This window comes from Bos mutus, chromosome 4 (genome assembly GCF_027580195.1).
Source record: "Bos mutus isolate GX-2022 chromosome 4, NWIPB_WYAK_1.1, whole genome shotgun sequence".
In the NCBI taxonomy this organism is placed as follows: Eukaryota; Metazoa; Chordata; class Mammalia; order Artiodactyla; family Bovidae; genus Bos; species Bos mutus.
In genome coordinates, this window is record NC_091620.1 from 64,700,038 (window position 1) to 64,714,103 (window position 14,066).

At 36.5% G+C, this 14,066-nt stretch overlaps 1 protein-coding gene across 5 annotated transcripts in view; it reads left to right on the forward strand.

The window, feature by feature from the left end:
- FOXP2 (forkhead box P2) overlaps positions 1 to 14,066 on the forward strand; it is a 666,216-nt gene that overhangs the window by 22,770 nt on the left and 629,380 nt on the right. For 2 of the 5 annotated variants that reach the window (XM_070369572.1, XM_070369571.1), the window contains exon 2: positions 12,477 to 12,540. The exons of the other annotated variants lie outside the window; for them this stretch is intronic. The gene's annotated coding sequence lies outside the window, so the exon portion shown is untranslated. The remainder of the gene's footprint in view (positions 1 to 12,476; positions 12,541 to 14,066) is intronic. 5 annotated transcript variants of the gene reach the window in all.

Genomic DNA, 14,066 nt, shown 5'->3' on the forward strand with positions numbered 1-14,066 from the left:
GAAGTATCTGACTGGAATCATGAATTTGAAAACTTATCACGAAAATGTTCTCAATCAGCCAGAAAGTCTGTTTAAGTAGGTTTTCTGTGCTTTTGGGTAAGGGGGATCTGCTACTGTATTTGCTCATGGTGCTTCTTTATGTTTTTTAGATGTTCTGGTATTCTTTATTTATATTTTTAAGATAACAAAACAGACCCAACTTTGCAGGGTCTGTTTCAGGGAATGTTTCTGTTCTTATATTTGATGTAAACTTTGTAGATTATACAGTCTAAGCTGAAGGAGATGGGATGATGCATGAAAAGGCTAAGAATGAGGAATAGCAGAGTTCTCTCCCTTGATCTTCTTTCTTCCTTGCTATGAGCAAATGCATTATACTGAAAGGCTTAGTAGACTATTTGACTCTTTTTTTTTTTCCCTTCAGAACATATATCTTTTTGACAGGAGACTTGACTTAGAAGTAACATTTGTCACTTTATCATATGGAAGAGTTGTAAGTTGAACAGTATCATTTCTGTTTCTTTCTTGGAATTTAATCTTTTTTAGCTTCCACTATTCAACTTCTTGAATAAGTAGTCTGTGATTTTTTAAATTCTCAACTAACCAATAATTCCCGTACTCCTCAAATGCCTTCTCTGAACTCATCTTGCATATTCTTTACTTTCTTTGACCTAAAGGCACTTACATGAATAGTATTCCTACCATTTTAAGTATCAGAAAGCATATGTCTATCATATAATATTGAATTTCCTTGTGAAATAACTTAGTTCAGAATTATGTGAATTTTATATTTTTGTGTCTTAAAATTTTTCAGTTCATTGGTCTAGGTAGCTGTCATTGTATTGAATCAAAGTTCTTTGTATGAGGTAGTGTGTGTTACTTTACCAAAGTCATGGTCAGAATCACTTTCAGAAGAGAGAGGTTTCAAAATAAAGCTTGAAAAATACAGGCAAATCTCTTCTAGAGTTAAGACAACAATAAATGAAATATTTATGAGTCAGGGATTGGCCGTATGAGAAAATACAGATGAGTATGTGGTTTCATTGCATTACTTACAATATTTCTGTGACCAAAAAAATGAAAAGTGCAAAAAGACCTAATGTAGTCAGGTGTGGGGCTGCTGAGATGTGCAGAGATAATGAACTATTATGGTCTTACTCAGAGAGTGAAGTTCTCTTTTTATTTTTTTTGAAAATGTTAATAGGGGGTGAAGAGAGAGAACTAGAGGATTAAAAACAATACTGTTTGATGACACAGTGATACAAGTTAAAAATTAATTGAAAAACTATTAATATATATAGCCTTTATTTTCATAAAGAGCTATTCCATTATTTCTGTTTTTAATCACATTTTTCAACAATACTATTTAGTCATTTTAACTAGTTCTTAATTTAATATGTACTGGTAAAAGTTAAAGTAAATGTAGTGTTTCTTTTGATGTGGCAGTTGAATTCTCCCTTGTAAAGTCCATAAGTAAATCGACGAACGGCATGCGAAGTCCCTTCAGCGTTGTCTGATTCTTTGTGACCCGTTGGACTGTAGCCCACCATGCCCTTCTGTCCATGGAATTCTCCAGGCAAAAATACTGGAGTGGGTAGCCATGCCCTCCTCCAGGGGATCTTCTTGACAAAGGGATCGAACCCATGTCTCTTGTGTCTCCTGCCTTGGCAAGCAGGTTCTTTACCTCTCGTGCCACCTGGCAGGCCGAATCAAATATATTATTAACTGAAGAAATAATCTTTTATTCCTAGAAAATAATATTTATTCAAATAAAAAGATCTAATATGTTTTAGCATAGTAAGTTTATTTAATTTTATAGATGGTGCTATTGAGGAAATGTCTTAAGCATAATATAAATAAGTGAAAAAAATCATTTGTGATAATTTTTCTGGTCATAAGAATCATATGGGGAAAATTGTCAAACTGCTAACCAGTCTAATTGTGATTATCTGATTTCTTAGTAGTTCTGGATAGGGATCAGAAATGTGCATGTTTAGAAAATGTTTTACATGATTCAGATAAGTTGGTATGAAGAGCAGCTTTAGAAGACTTTAGGAACACTGGAGTAGAGTATTATGTGTGTGTGCTGTGCTCAGTTGTGTCCGACTTTTTGTGACCCCCAGGGACTGTAGCCTGCCAGGCACCTCTTTCTATGGAATTTCCCAGGCGAAAGTACTGAAGTGGATTGCCACTTCCTTCTTCAGGGGATCTTCCCAGCCCAAGGATTGAATCCACATCTCCCGCATTGGCAGGTGGATTCTTTACTCCTGAGCCATCTGGGAAGCAGAGTAAAATAAAGCTCCCTCCCTCCCCTCAGGAAATTAGGGAGTTGAAATAAAACCCAGATTTCACTGACTATCAGAAATAAAATTGTGATTTAGAATATAAAATATATAAATACTCCTATAAGAATAAATCCAAAACCTCTAAAGTTCTAATAGTTTTCACTTCTGATTTTGTTTTTTTGATCCAGTGAGCATTTTAAGTTTCTATAAGTAATCTAATAGAAGAATGCAGTTTCGTATGTAGAAAAGCAATTATAGAAAGGGGAAAATACTATTAGCGTCCTTTAAAAGAAGATAGAGACAGAGAAGGGAAGAGTTTTGGGGGTGGAAGGGTGTGGGCAGAAAGAGAGAAAGAGAGAAAAAGAGAGAGCGAGGTAGAAGTAGTTGTGTTGTGTTGTATGTGTTTAAAGCTTGAGACATTTAAGTTTGTCATGTTGTGTAAATTTGTCCTGTGACATTTCAGTTAACAAAGTTTTTTGTTCTTTTATCTTCACTGAGCTATATTTATGCCATATCATAGTGGTTGTATTAAAATTGGACAAAATAAAATGAAGATCTGGAAGTTACCTGAAGAATTACAGTAACTCTTTTTGAATCAAACATATTTGGAGTCTAGATAGTCTCCTGAAGTTTGTCAATTGACTGTTTGAAATTGCGAATAATTCTTCCCATTGGAATATAATGCTCTAAGTATTGATCAGTTTGCAGTGAAAATTTTGATAATGAATTATGTTTGAATACTAGTCTTTAAGACAGAAACTTAGTTCATTTAGGCTTCCCTGGTGGCTCAGATGGTAAAGAATCTGCCTGCAATGCAGGAGACCTGAATTCCATCCCTGGGTCAGAATGATCCCCTGGAGAAGGGAATGGCATCCTGCTCCAGTTTTCTTTGTGACAGAGGAGTCTGATGGTCTGCAGTCCATGGGGTCACAGAGTCGGACATGACTAAATGACTAACACTTAGTTCATTTATTTTGAATGCTTGTGGTTGGGACAACCTAGTTTAGGAAACTCAGTCAGTAAAAGGCTGTTTCTTGTTTTGCAAATTCTCCACCTCCTTAGAGAATCTCTTCATCACTAGGTTTCTAAACGTAGTTTCTTCAAGTCTCCCTCAGGAAATGGATCCTCTCACATTTTTCTGTGAGTTGACAGAAAGAAAGAATTTATAATTATAGGTACAACTTTGGGTTTGAGAATGCACTAGACTCTTGAGCATGGAGTTCTGATTTTATAAGGCAGCTGATGAAGAAGGGAGAAAAAGAAATGTAGGCGAGATGGGGGGGAAATAGGACAACCTTACCTTTTGGCTAAGAGTGAGCTTGTACCTGGACTGGCTTAGGTGCAAATGTAACCAGTGAAAGTGGTTTAGTCATGAGTCCCACTGTCAGAACCCTGCAGGGAGCAAGAGCCAGAGTCAGTTAGTCCTTCACTCTTAGAGCACCAACTCTCTAAACAAGCCAAGTTAAAGCAGAATAAAAAAGAGGGGACACGAAAGTGAGTCAGGTAATCTTTTTATTGCTGAATTTATGGGCTCAATAAAGGACAGAATGGTATGGACCTAACTGAAGCAGAAGATATTAAGAAAGAGGTGGCAAGAATATGCAGAAGAACCGTACAAAAAAGATCTTCATGACCCAGATAATCATGCATGTGATCACTGACCTAGAGCCAGACATCCTGGAATGTGAAGTCAAGTGCACCTTAGGAAGCATCACTATGAACAAAGCTAGTGGAGGTGATGGAATTCCAATTGAGCTATTTCAAATCCTGAATGATGATGCTGTGAAAGTGCTGCACTCAGTATGCCAGCAAATTTGGAAAACTCAGCAGTGGCCACAGGACTGGAAAAGGTCAGTTTTCATTCCAATCCCAAAGAAAGGCAATGCCAAAGAATGTTCAAACTACTGCACAGTTGCACTCATCTCACACACTAGTAAAGTAATGCTTGATATTCTCCAAGCCAGGCTTCAACAGTATGTGAACCGTGGACTTCCAGGTGTTCAAGCTGGATTTACAAAATGTAGAGGAACCAGAGATCAAATTGCCAACATCCGCTGGATCATTGAAAAAGCAAGAGAGTTCCAGAAAAACATCTATTTCTGCTTTATTGACTATGCCAAAGCCTTTGACTGTGTGGATCACAATAAACTGTGGAAAATTCTAAAAGAGATGGGAAAAACAGACTATTTGACCTGCCTCCTGAGAAATCTGCATGCAGGTCAGGAAGCAACAGTTAGAACTGGACATGGAACAACAGACTGGTTCCAAATAGGAAAAGGAGTACATCAAGGCTGTATATTGTCACCCTGCTTATTTAACTTCTATGCAGAGTACATCATGAGAAACGCTGGGCTGGATGAAGCACCAGCTGGAATCAAGATTGCCAGGAGAAATATCAATAACCTCAGATATGCAGATAACACCACCCTTATGGTAGAAAGCAAAGAAGAAGTAAAGAGTCTCTTGATGAAAGGAGGAGAGTGAAAAAGTTGGCTTAAAACTCAACATTCAGAAAACTAAGATCATGGCATTTTGTCCCATCACTTCATGGCAAATAGATGGGGAAACAGTGGAAACAGTGACAGACTTTATATTTTGGGACTCCAAAATCACTGCAGATGGTGATTGCAGCCATGAAATTAAAAGACGCTTACTCCTTGGAAGAAAAGTTACGACCAACCTAGACAGCATATTAAAAAGCAGAGACATTACTTTGCCGACAAAAGTCCGTCTAGTCAAGGCTATGGTTTTTCAAGGCTATGGTTTTTCCAGTAGTCATGTGTGGATGTGAGAGTTGGACTATAAAGAAAGCTGAGCACCAAAGAATTGATGCTTTTGAACTGTTGTGTTGGAGAAGACTCTTGGGAGTCCCTTGGACTGCAAGGAGATCCAACCAGTCCATCCTAAAGGAGATCAGTCCTGAGTGTTCATTGGAAGGACTGATGTTGAAGTTGAAACTCCAACACTTTGGCCAGCTGATGCAAAGAGCTGATTCATTGGAGAAGACCCTGATGCTGGGAAAGACTGAGGGCAGGAGGAGAAGGGGATAACAGAGGATGAGACGGTTGGATGGCATCACCGACTCGATGGACATGAGTTTGGGTAAACTCCAGAAGTTGGTGATGGACAGGGAGGCCTGGCATGCTGCAGTCCATGGGGTTACAAAGAGTCGGACACAACTGAGCAACTGAACTGAACTGATCCAAAGATCTGTAATGACTATGGAGCTTTGAATAGCAGTGTTATTGTATTGTATTTCTAAAATATTTTGTAGCTAATCAGCCTCTTTAAAAAATATATTGAAATATAGTTGATTTACAATACTGTACTTGTTTTAGGTGTACAGCAAAGAGATTCAGTTATATATGTGTTTATTCTTTATAGGTTATTTTCTATTATAGATTATAAGATAAGTGAATGCAATTACTTGTGCTATACAGTAAATCCTGGTTGCTTATCTGTGTCATATATAGTAGTGTGTATATTTTACTCCCAAACTCCTAATTTCTCTTTCCCCTTTTCCCCTTTGGTAACCATAAGTTTGTTTTCTATGTCTGTGAATCTATTTCTGATTTGTAAATAACTATTTGTATCTTTTTTTTTTTTTAGATTCCATGTATAAACACTATTGTGTGAAATTTGTCTTTTTCTGTCTTTCTTCACTTTTGTATGATGGTCTCTATTTCCATCCATGTTGCTGCAAATAGCGTTATTCAATTCTTTTTTATGGATGAATAGTAGCCCATTGGGTGTGTGTATATGTGTGTGTGTGTTGTGTATGTAAATCACATCTTCTTTATCCACTCATCTGTCAGTGGACATTTAGGTTGCTTCCGTGTCTTGGCTGTTTTGAGTAGTGCTGCTATATGCATTGGGGTGCATGTATGTAGGCCATAAGTATATCTTTTCTAATTATGGTTTTCTCTATATACCCAGGAATGGGACTGCTGGTTATATGGAGGTTCTAGTTTTAGTTTTTAAAGAAACCTCCATACTGTTTTCCATGGGGGGACCAGTGGCTGCCCCAGTTTCCATTCCCAGCAGTGAAGGAGGGTTCCTTCTCTCCACACTGTCTCCAGCATTTGTTGTTTGTAGAGTTTTTGACAATGACCTTTGTGACCAGTGTGAGGCGATACCTCGTTGCAGTTTTGGCTTGAATTTCTCTAATAATTGGGGATGTTGAGCATCTTTACATGTGCCTGTTATCTTTGAAAAAATATCTATTTAGATTCTCTGCTCATTTCTTGATTGGGTTATTTGTTGATATTGAGCTGTTTGAAGTCTTTCTATATTTTTGAAATTAACCCCTTGTCTATTGCTTCATCTGCAAATATTTTCTCCTGCTCTATATTTTTTTTTACTCAGTTGGATCTTGGAACTAATTCTGTGAGATCATTAAGGCAGATGTTATAGTCTATGCTCTCTGCTGATGAGAAAATAACGGAAATACTTGTTTACTCAAGGTTGTGTGGCTAGTAAGTGGTGCAATCCAGAGTGAGTCATCTCCCTTCCCATAGTCTAGTGTTCTTCCCTCTCTGTAAAACGCACTGCCTCTCATGGATTGGACATCTGAGTCTTCAGAGTGTCTCTTGGATGTTAACTGTTTGGAGGGCAAGGGTGCTATCTCCTGTTTCTTTCGTGGTCCTTTGTAGCATGGCTGCACATAGTGGAAGCCCAGCAGGAATGTTTGTTAACTGAGATGTGGGCTTGACATGGCAAGAAGAGAGCTTGGGATTAGACAGATGGAGAGGCACAGGCATATGCTGGCTGTGTGATCTGGGTCAAGTTATTTGATCTCTGAACTTGATTTTCTTATCTATAAAATATGGATGAAAATTATACATAGTGGATTTTTTTTTTCTTTTTGGTATGAGTCAAAAATAACATTTGTAAGATTTTCTGTGGTCTTCCCTGGTGGCTCAGTTGGTAAAGAATCTGCCTGCAATGTAGGAGACCCCAGTTTGATTCCTGGGTCAGGAAGATCCCCTGGAGAAGGGAATGGCTACCCATTGTAGTATTCTTGCCTGCAGAATACCGTGGACAGAGGAGCCTGGTGGGCTAGAGTCCATGGGGTCGCAAAGAATCGGACAGGACTGAGGGACTAACACACACATACACACACACGCACACATGCACACACACACACAGTTTCCCACATGGTAGCTGCCAGATAGTAAATGCCTTTCCCTTCAGTGATAACGATGGATCACAAGACTGTGCTTTTTCCTAGCTCCTCCTCCCCACCCCCGCCCCCGTAGGGCTGTTTCATTTATTGGCTTTGTTTTTGTTTGTTTTCATCTTAAAAAACAGTGCCAGAGTTTAGGATGGAGCCACCCGTTCAGTTAAGGGAACATTCCTCATACCAGTCTCCATGAATTCTGAGGATCTGGAAGAAAGGGAAATAGGCAATTTACCAGAAGCAAATAGATCCTGTTCCTCATTTCTTGCCCCCTTTGGTTAGGCAGTTGTTACAAAGAGCTGATCCAGGAATATTCTTTAGAGAAAAATCTGATTTTGTGGATGTACTCAGAAGTCAAATATTGTCTCTGCCTGAACCAGATATCCTTGGAAACTTGAAACCTGAAACTTAAAAATTAATTTTGAATTTTGTTTGTGGTATTTGCAAGTGAAGCTACAATTGTTTATTCATGAAGTTCTCTGAAGCTATTAGATGTGGCAAAACTAGATGTTGCCCCAATTTAGGATTGTCTCAGTTTTGCAGTATTTTCTTTTCCATATTCATTCAAAGTCTTATACCATATTGCTTGGCTTTAAAATTGATATTTTTAAATTAATAAATTCATCATTGCAATGATTCTAATTTTCTGGAGCCATATGTTTTGTAAACAGTCTTATATAATAAATTTAAAAGATTTCTCATTTCTGAGTATCAGTCTGACTCCCCTGTTAGTATTTTTTTTTGCTTCAGTAATGAATTTGGATACCATGATCTCCATGTCATTTAATTTGGTATTTTACGTACTTTTATTGGGTTGCTGCTCTTTTGTTCTGAGAACTTCTTACTGAGCCTATAGCTAAGCTGAGAATTTTACTCTTGACTTTTCTTAGGAAGTCAGTTTTTCTGGTTCTGATAATGGAGTAATTTTCTATTTTTATAATAAAGCTAATTAATTACTAGTTTCTATTGGAATTAGAATCTTCCTGTATGGCCCAGTCCGTGGTATTCTATGATATGAACTCTTCAAAAGTACCACTGTATCTTGTAATACACTGTCCTGTGTCCTCCATCGACCACCGTTTTACATGTGCACACTGAGGAAATGAGGTTGGAAACGTTGGACTTTTCCTTACAGGTTTCAGGCACTAAGGAACAACTAGGAAGAATATTTTGAAGATGTTTCACACATATGTCTCTTCCCTCTCTTTCAGTTCTAGGAACATCATTAGATAATTTAGTCAAAGAAACATAATTCCTTTTCCCATTCGTCTGGAAATAATTTACTGAGTAGATATGTGCTCAGTGGAAGAAAGGATTGGCAAGTGGTACATATTCTTTAGCTTATGGATGTTGGGAGCATATGTTAGTGATCCCCTAATAAAAAGCACATGCTCGGAAAGTGGTTACTGTGTGTGCTTGGTAACTATTCTAACAATATTGTGTTATGGGAGGGTCCTCATTTTGAGTGGAAATAATGGATGAATTGAAACCAATGCACAAGTTCTGTAATACAGTTTTCAAGATCTAGTCCAGCCCTAGAAATAATCTATTCATAAATTATAAAAGATTGGGCTTTCATTGTACTTTCTTAGAACTCAGCTTTAGTAAAATTCTAAAGTAAATATATGGTAAAATTAGTCTTAAGTAATTTAAATGTGAATTTAGCAACCAGAGAAAGATAAAACATAAAGTGCTTAGATATAGTTACATCAACTGATAAGAATGTCAGGACATTTTGCTACTTTAAAGTTGGTTTATTTGTTTTTTTTTTCCCCATATATACCTTCCAAGTGGATTATTTACTTGATAGAGAAAAAGGGTATGAACCAGGTTTAACGTTCAATAAAAGTCTAGCATTATGATTTTATTTAGAGGACTTCGCCTCTTTCTTGTTTCTTATTTTCAGGGTTGCTCTCTTTAAAATTAATTGACCCGGCTAGATAAAAATTGCTTAACAGTAATTTAGACATGGAATTTCATTTTAGGACCAAGACCACTGTCTGCCACAAAGTGTGATGAAGTTTAAATGCATAAAAACCTCTCTGTTCCTCTTTTCCAGTCAAAGTCTATTCGTCTCTAAAAGCAGCCTTTGACATTTTTAGTTATTCAGTTTTTTGCTTTTGTTAACACTTTTATTGGCAAGGTATTATGATTTCTTTAAAGTTTTTAGAATACTTTTTCTTGTGTTCAGCCTAGTATTTTTTTCCTCGCTATTAGACCTGATTATTCTTAGAGGTTATATCTCAGAATTAAGGTGTTTAGGATTATATCAAAATGCCAATTATCTTAAGTGTATTTTTAACTGTAAAAATTGTGTATGCATCAGCTATGGTTCACAGGATCACAAAGAGTTGGACATGACTGAAGCCACTTAGCACACATGTGTAAGGTATCCTTTATACATGGAGTTCATTAGTATTGTTGGTTTAATAACATTTGAAGCAATTATGATATTCTTTAGGTTTCCTAGTTTTTTGTCATACATTTTATCTCTTGAGGTTATATGTGAATATAGTTTTGATTGAAAACTCCAATTTATCAGCATACCAGTGTTTTTTAGCAATTAATGTTTATGCCTAAATATCAGTATTAGTTTAAAGATGTATCATTTAATTTCTACATTTAGTCTTTTCAAAGCTAGATTACTTAAAATGGTGAACTATAGCAATATTCATCTGCCCTTTTTTTAGGGAAAAACATAAACTGTACATTTAACATATGAACTCACAAGACTATATCTTAATAAGATAATATTAAGACATTAGACATTTTACTTACTTTTTTAAAGGGGATAAGAACTTTATTTTCTCATCTTAATTGTAAACTGTGTGAGGTGGGTTAGACAGCAGTTTGTTGTCTTGCACTTTTGTTACTTTAATAAAATCAGGGCATTTCAGAGAACATGATGAATTGTTTTGCTGTATTAAAGATGTTTGTTGACTTTATTAATCTATTTAATTTTTTAAAATTTCATAATATGGTTTTAATTATATATGTAATTCATAAAAGTGGGGAGAATTTCTTTTTAAAGCAGTTAACTTTTACCAATATTATATATTATGTACATTTATATGTTTTTAATGTTATGCATTCTGTCATCTTCATAATTTATAACAGTAGTATAAATCAAAATAATAGTATAGTTTTGTGGAGCATGATTGCAATCATAAAATGAGAATATCATCATGTTGAAATACAAAGAATATATATATATATATTTTTTACAGTATCACAATCATGTTTATTTTCTTGCTTAGGGTTGACCTTACTAGTATATTAGAATAAATATTTAACCTTCGGGATTTGTGGTCCTTGTTTGTAAACTTGGGGAACAGTGAGGATCCTGCTTCATCTGGTTGTTGTGGGGTTAATCAATGTTTCAGGCTAAGTGTCTTGTACAGTCTGGTGGGCAGTAGATGTTCAGAAGCGGTCCCTCTGCTGAAGGCAGTTAGCAGTGTTTGTGTCCAGCAGACCACAGAGCCAGGGACAGGTAGGGCCTGAGTCCTCTTCAGTCAGTGTTATAGCCCAAGCAACAAGCATGCTTCCAAAGAGAAAGTTTTAAAAGTTTATCTTTCTATAAAATTAAGCCTTCCTGAAGAGACTTTAGGTTGAGTTTATGAAAGAGCAAGTCGATGAGTCATCTAAATTTTGTAACTTGAGGAAATCAAGAGCTATGTTAGTCACTGTAGGATTTGAAAATGCTCTATGATTTAAATGTTAACTTTTAATCATAAATCTAAGTCAGTGCATTCATTCACACTTTATCTCTTTCCTTACAGCTTATTTATTTTACTAAAAAATGATGAAAGGGAAAAAACCTCCAAAATATTAGTTTTTGAAGTAAAAATATATAATTTATTTTATTGTTAACTGATAAATATCTGTCAGATTAGTTATAGTCTTAACTGCATCTGAATGGAAGTCTCATATTTTAAGATAGAGATATCTTTTATTTTCATGAGAGCTTTAAGAATTTAGGATTTGAGCATTTGCTGCGGCATATGGTGCATTTTCTGTCCTATTTTGTATACCAGCCCATTAAGAAGAGAAAGTGAAGTAACTAATCTAAAAATAACTCTGCTGTTGGCCTAATTTAACGACAACAAAAAAAGTCTACTGTGCATCAGTAAAATTCCACATTTTGTCTCCCCTGGTGGAAAAATCTCTGAAGCATTTTGCCACCTATTCACAGCACAGCATCTTGTTTGGCATCATAATTGCAGCCAGAAGGGCTGTTTTGACTTTTTTTAGTATTGTGTGCCCCAGTCATAGTGCAGACCTTGGCAGTCCAGAGACCCACCTTACCTGATACCAGTTTAGTTACCCTTCAAGTCACATACTCACGCATCTTATTACAAAGCCCATTCATTTTCACAAAAACATACAATCTTGAATTTGAAATTGGTGTTTTAAAAAAAGCCAGTGGGATACAAAAGTACATATTAAAACTAGTCACAAGACTATAGTCTTGTCTTTAATAGTTTAATTTTTTAATGCCTGTTCAACTTATCTTTAAAGTTATGTAAGGTATCTTAGGGCTTCCCTTGTAGCTCAGTCGGTAAAGGATCTGCCTGCAGTGCAGGAGACCTGGGTCCGATCCCTGGGTTGGGAAGATCCCCTGGAGAAGGAAATCACAACCTACTCCAGTATCCTTGCCTGGAAAATCTCATGGACAGAGGAGCTGGGTGGGATGCAGTCCATGGGGTCACAAAGAGTCGGACACGACTGAGCGACTAACACTAACACTAACTAAGGTATCTTAAAAATACTTGTAAGATGAAACAAGTTTAATGAATTTCTTTCATCTTTACATGTATTCTTTGGTGATATTTTGGCATTTTGTTTATATTATTTTCTGTTCTTCAGATTAACATTTTTACATTTGTTCAGCATCTTCTTGGGTTGCTAACTGGAGTAGTTGGTGTAGAAGTACTTCATGTAGATAATGGTTCTTTTTCTGACTTTAAGATTGCAGGCATTTTGGATACTTTATGATAATTTGCTATTGATTACAGGTACAGAGTGCCTCAAGAGCTTGAGTGTGGAACATCACCAGTGGAACTGAGGCATTTCTTCATGGTGAGGGAACTGATTGGCACTAATGTTTGTAAAAGCTTTTGCAACTTAAATTCAAAGGAATTTTTATTCCTTTTGTGAGATCTTTAAGAATTTGGGAGTGAGCATTTGCTGTGGCATATGGTACATTTTAAATTTTAAAATACTTTTGAATCCTACATAAGCATTCATTCACTGATATGTTGGACTAGTATGAGCTTAGAACATCCATAAGGAATATTTTAGCTCTTAAAAAGATAAGATATGGAGCAGATAGGAAATAAACTTTGTTAAAGAATAACATTCAAGTATTAGGAGGATTGCAAGAGAAGTAAGTATTAATAATAGCCCTATTAGGAAGACCACATTAATCGTTTGCAGTGAGTCACGTACACAGTGACTCTGGCTTATATACGTGTCTGACTCACTTTGGCCAGTGGGACGTAAGCACATATGATGCAAGTAGACAGATAATAAGTTCTGGCCTTCTTGGAATGCCACTGTCCCCATTGAGGAAGCCTCTTTTAGCCTCCCAAAGATGAAAGGCCATATGGAGACATCTAGCCTGTTCAAGGCCTACTGGGCCCAAGGGAATTCTGCCAGAGCTAACCTACCAGGTGAATGCAGCTGCAAAGTGAGCCTATTCCAGGTCCTAATAAGAACCATACACCTTACTCACAGACTTATCAGAAATAAGCTATTGTTTTCAGTTGCTGAGCTTGGGAGTTGTTTGCTATGCAGCAATTGATAAACAAATATAGGAATTCATGCAGCTACAGGATGCAGTACAGAAAGTGGAAATAATGGCAGATGTCTACCGAAAGCAGACCAGGAGACCTGTGGTTAAGCTGCTAATTTGCTTCTGAGGTTCCTAGTAGTTAAAGTGGAATGCAGTTAGTTTTAGAGCATCCATTTTGAAAAAGAAGGAAGAATAGCATTCTTCAGAAAAGGGAATGCCATTCCTTGGACTAAATTCTATAAGAGACTTCTCATGTCAGGCCTTAACAGGAGAGAGTAATGAGTGATACATAAGGGGCTATGTCCTTGACCACATTCCAGCAATAGATCTTCTGAAGGGATCTTTTGTGTATTTCTGTAAAGCCCAAAGATATATCTTCAAAGCACAACTCTGTGAGCTTGATTATGAGCAGGATTAAGGTATATTGTACTCTTTTAAAAATTTTATTATTATACAGTTTCCTATTTGACTTTATTCATTTCCACAACGTCAGTTAAATTCTTTGACACAACAACTCCTAATTTATGTGTTTAATCCCTAATTTCTCATTGTGCTATGGATTTGAATGCTTTCAACAGTGTACTATAGATCTCTTCCTGGAAGATCTTTCTTCTTTGAGTTTCTTATTTGGAATATAAAACATTGCTTTCCTTCCAGAAGGTTTAGTTGTGTTATTTCTAGTCCCACAGTGTCTTATAGTTATTGATGTTCAGCTCTTAGAATGAACCTAATAGTGATGGCTGGTGGACTTGAGAGCCTGATGGCCTGAAAATATTGAAGTTGTATTATTCTAAAGTTTTTACTCGCATTA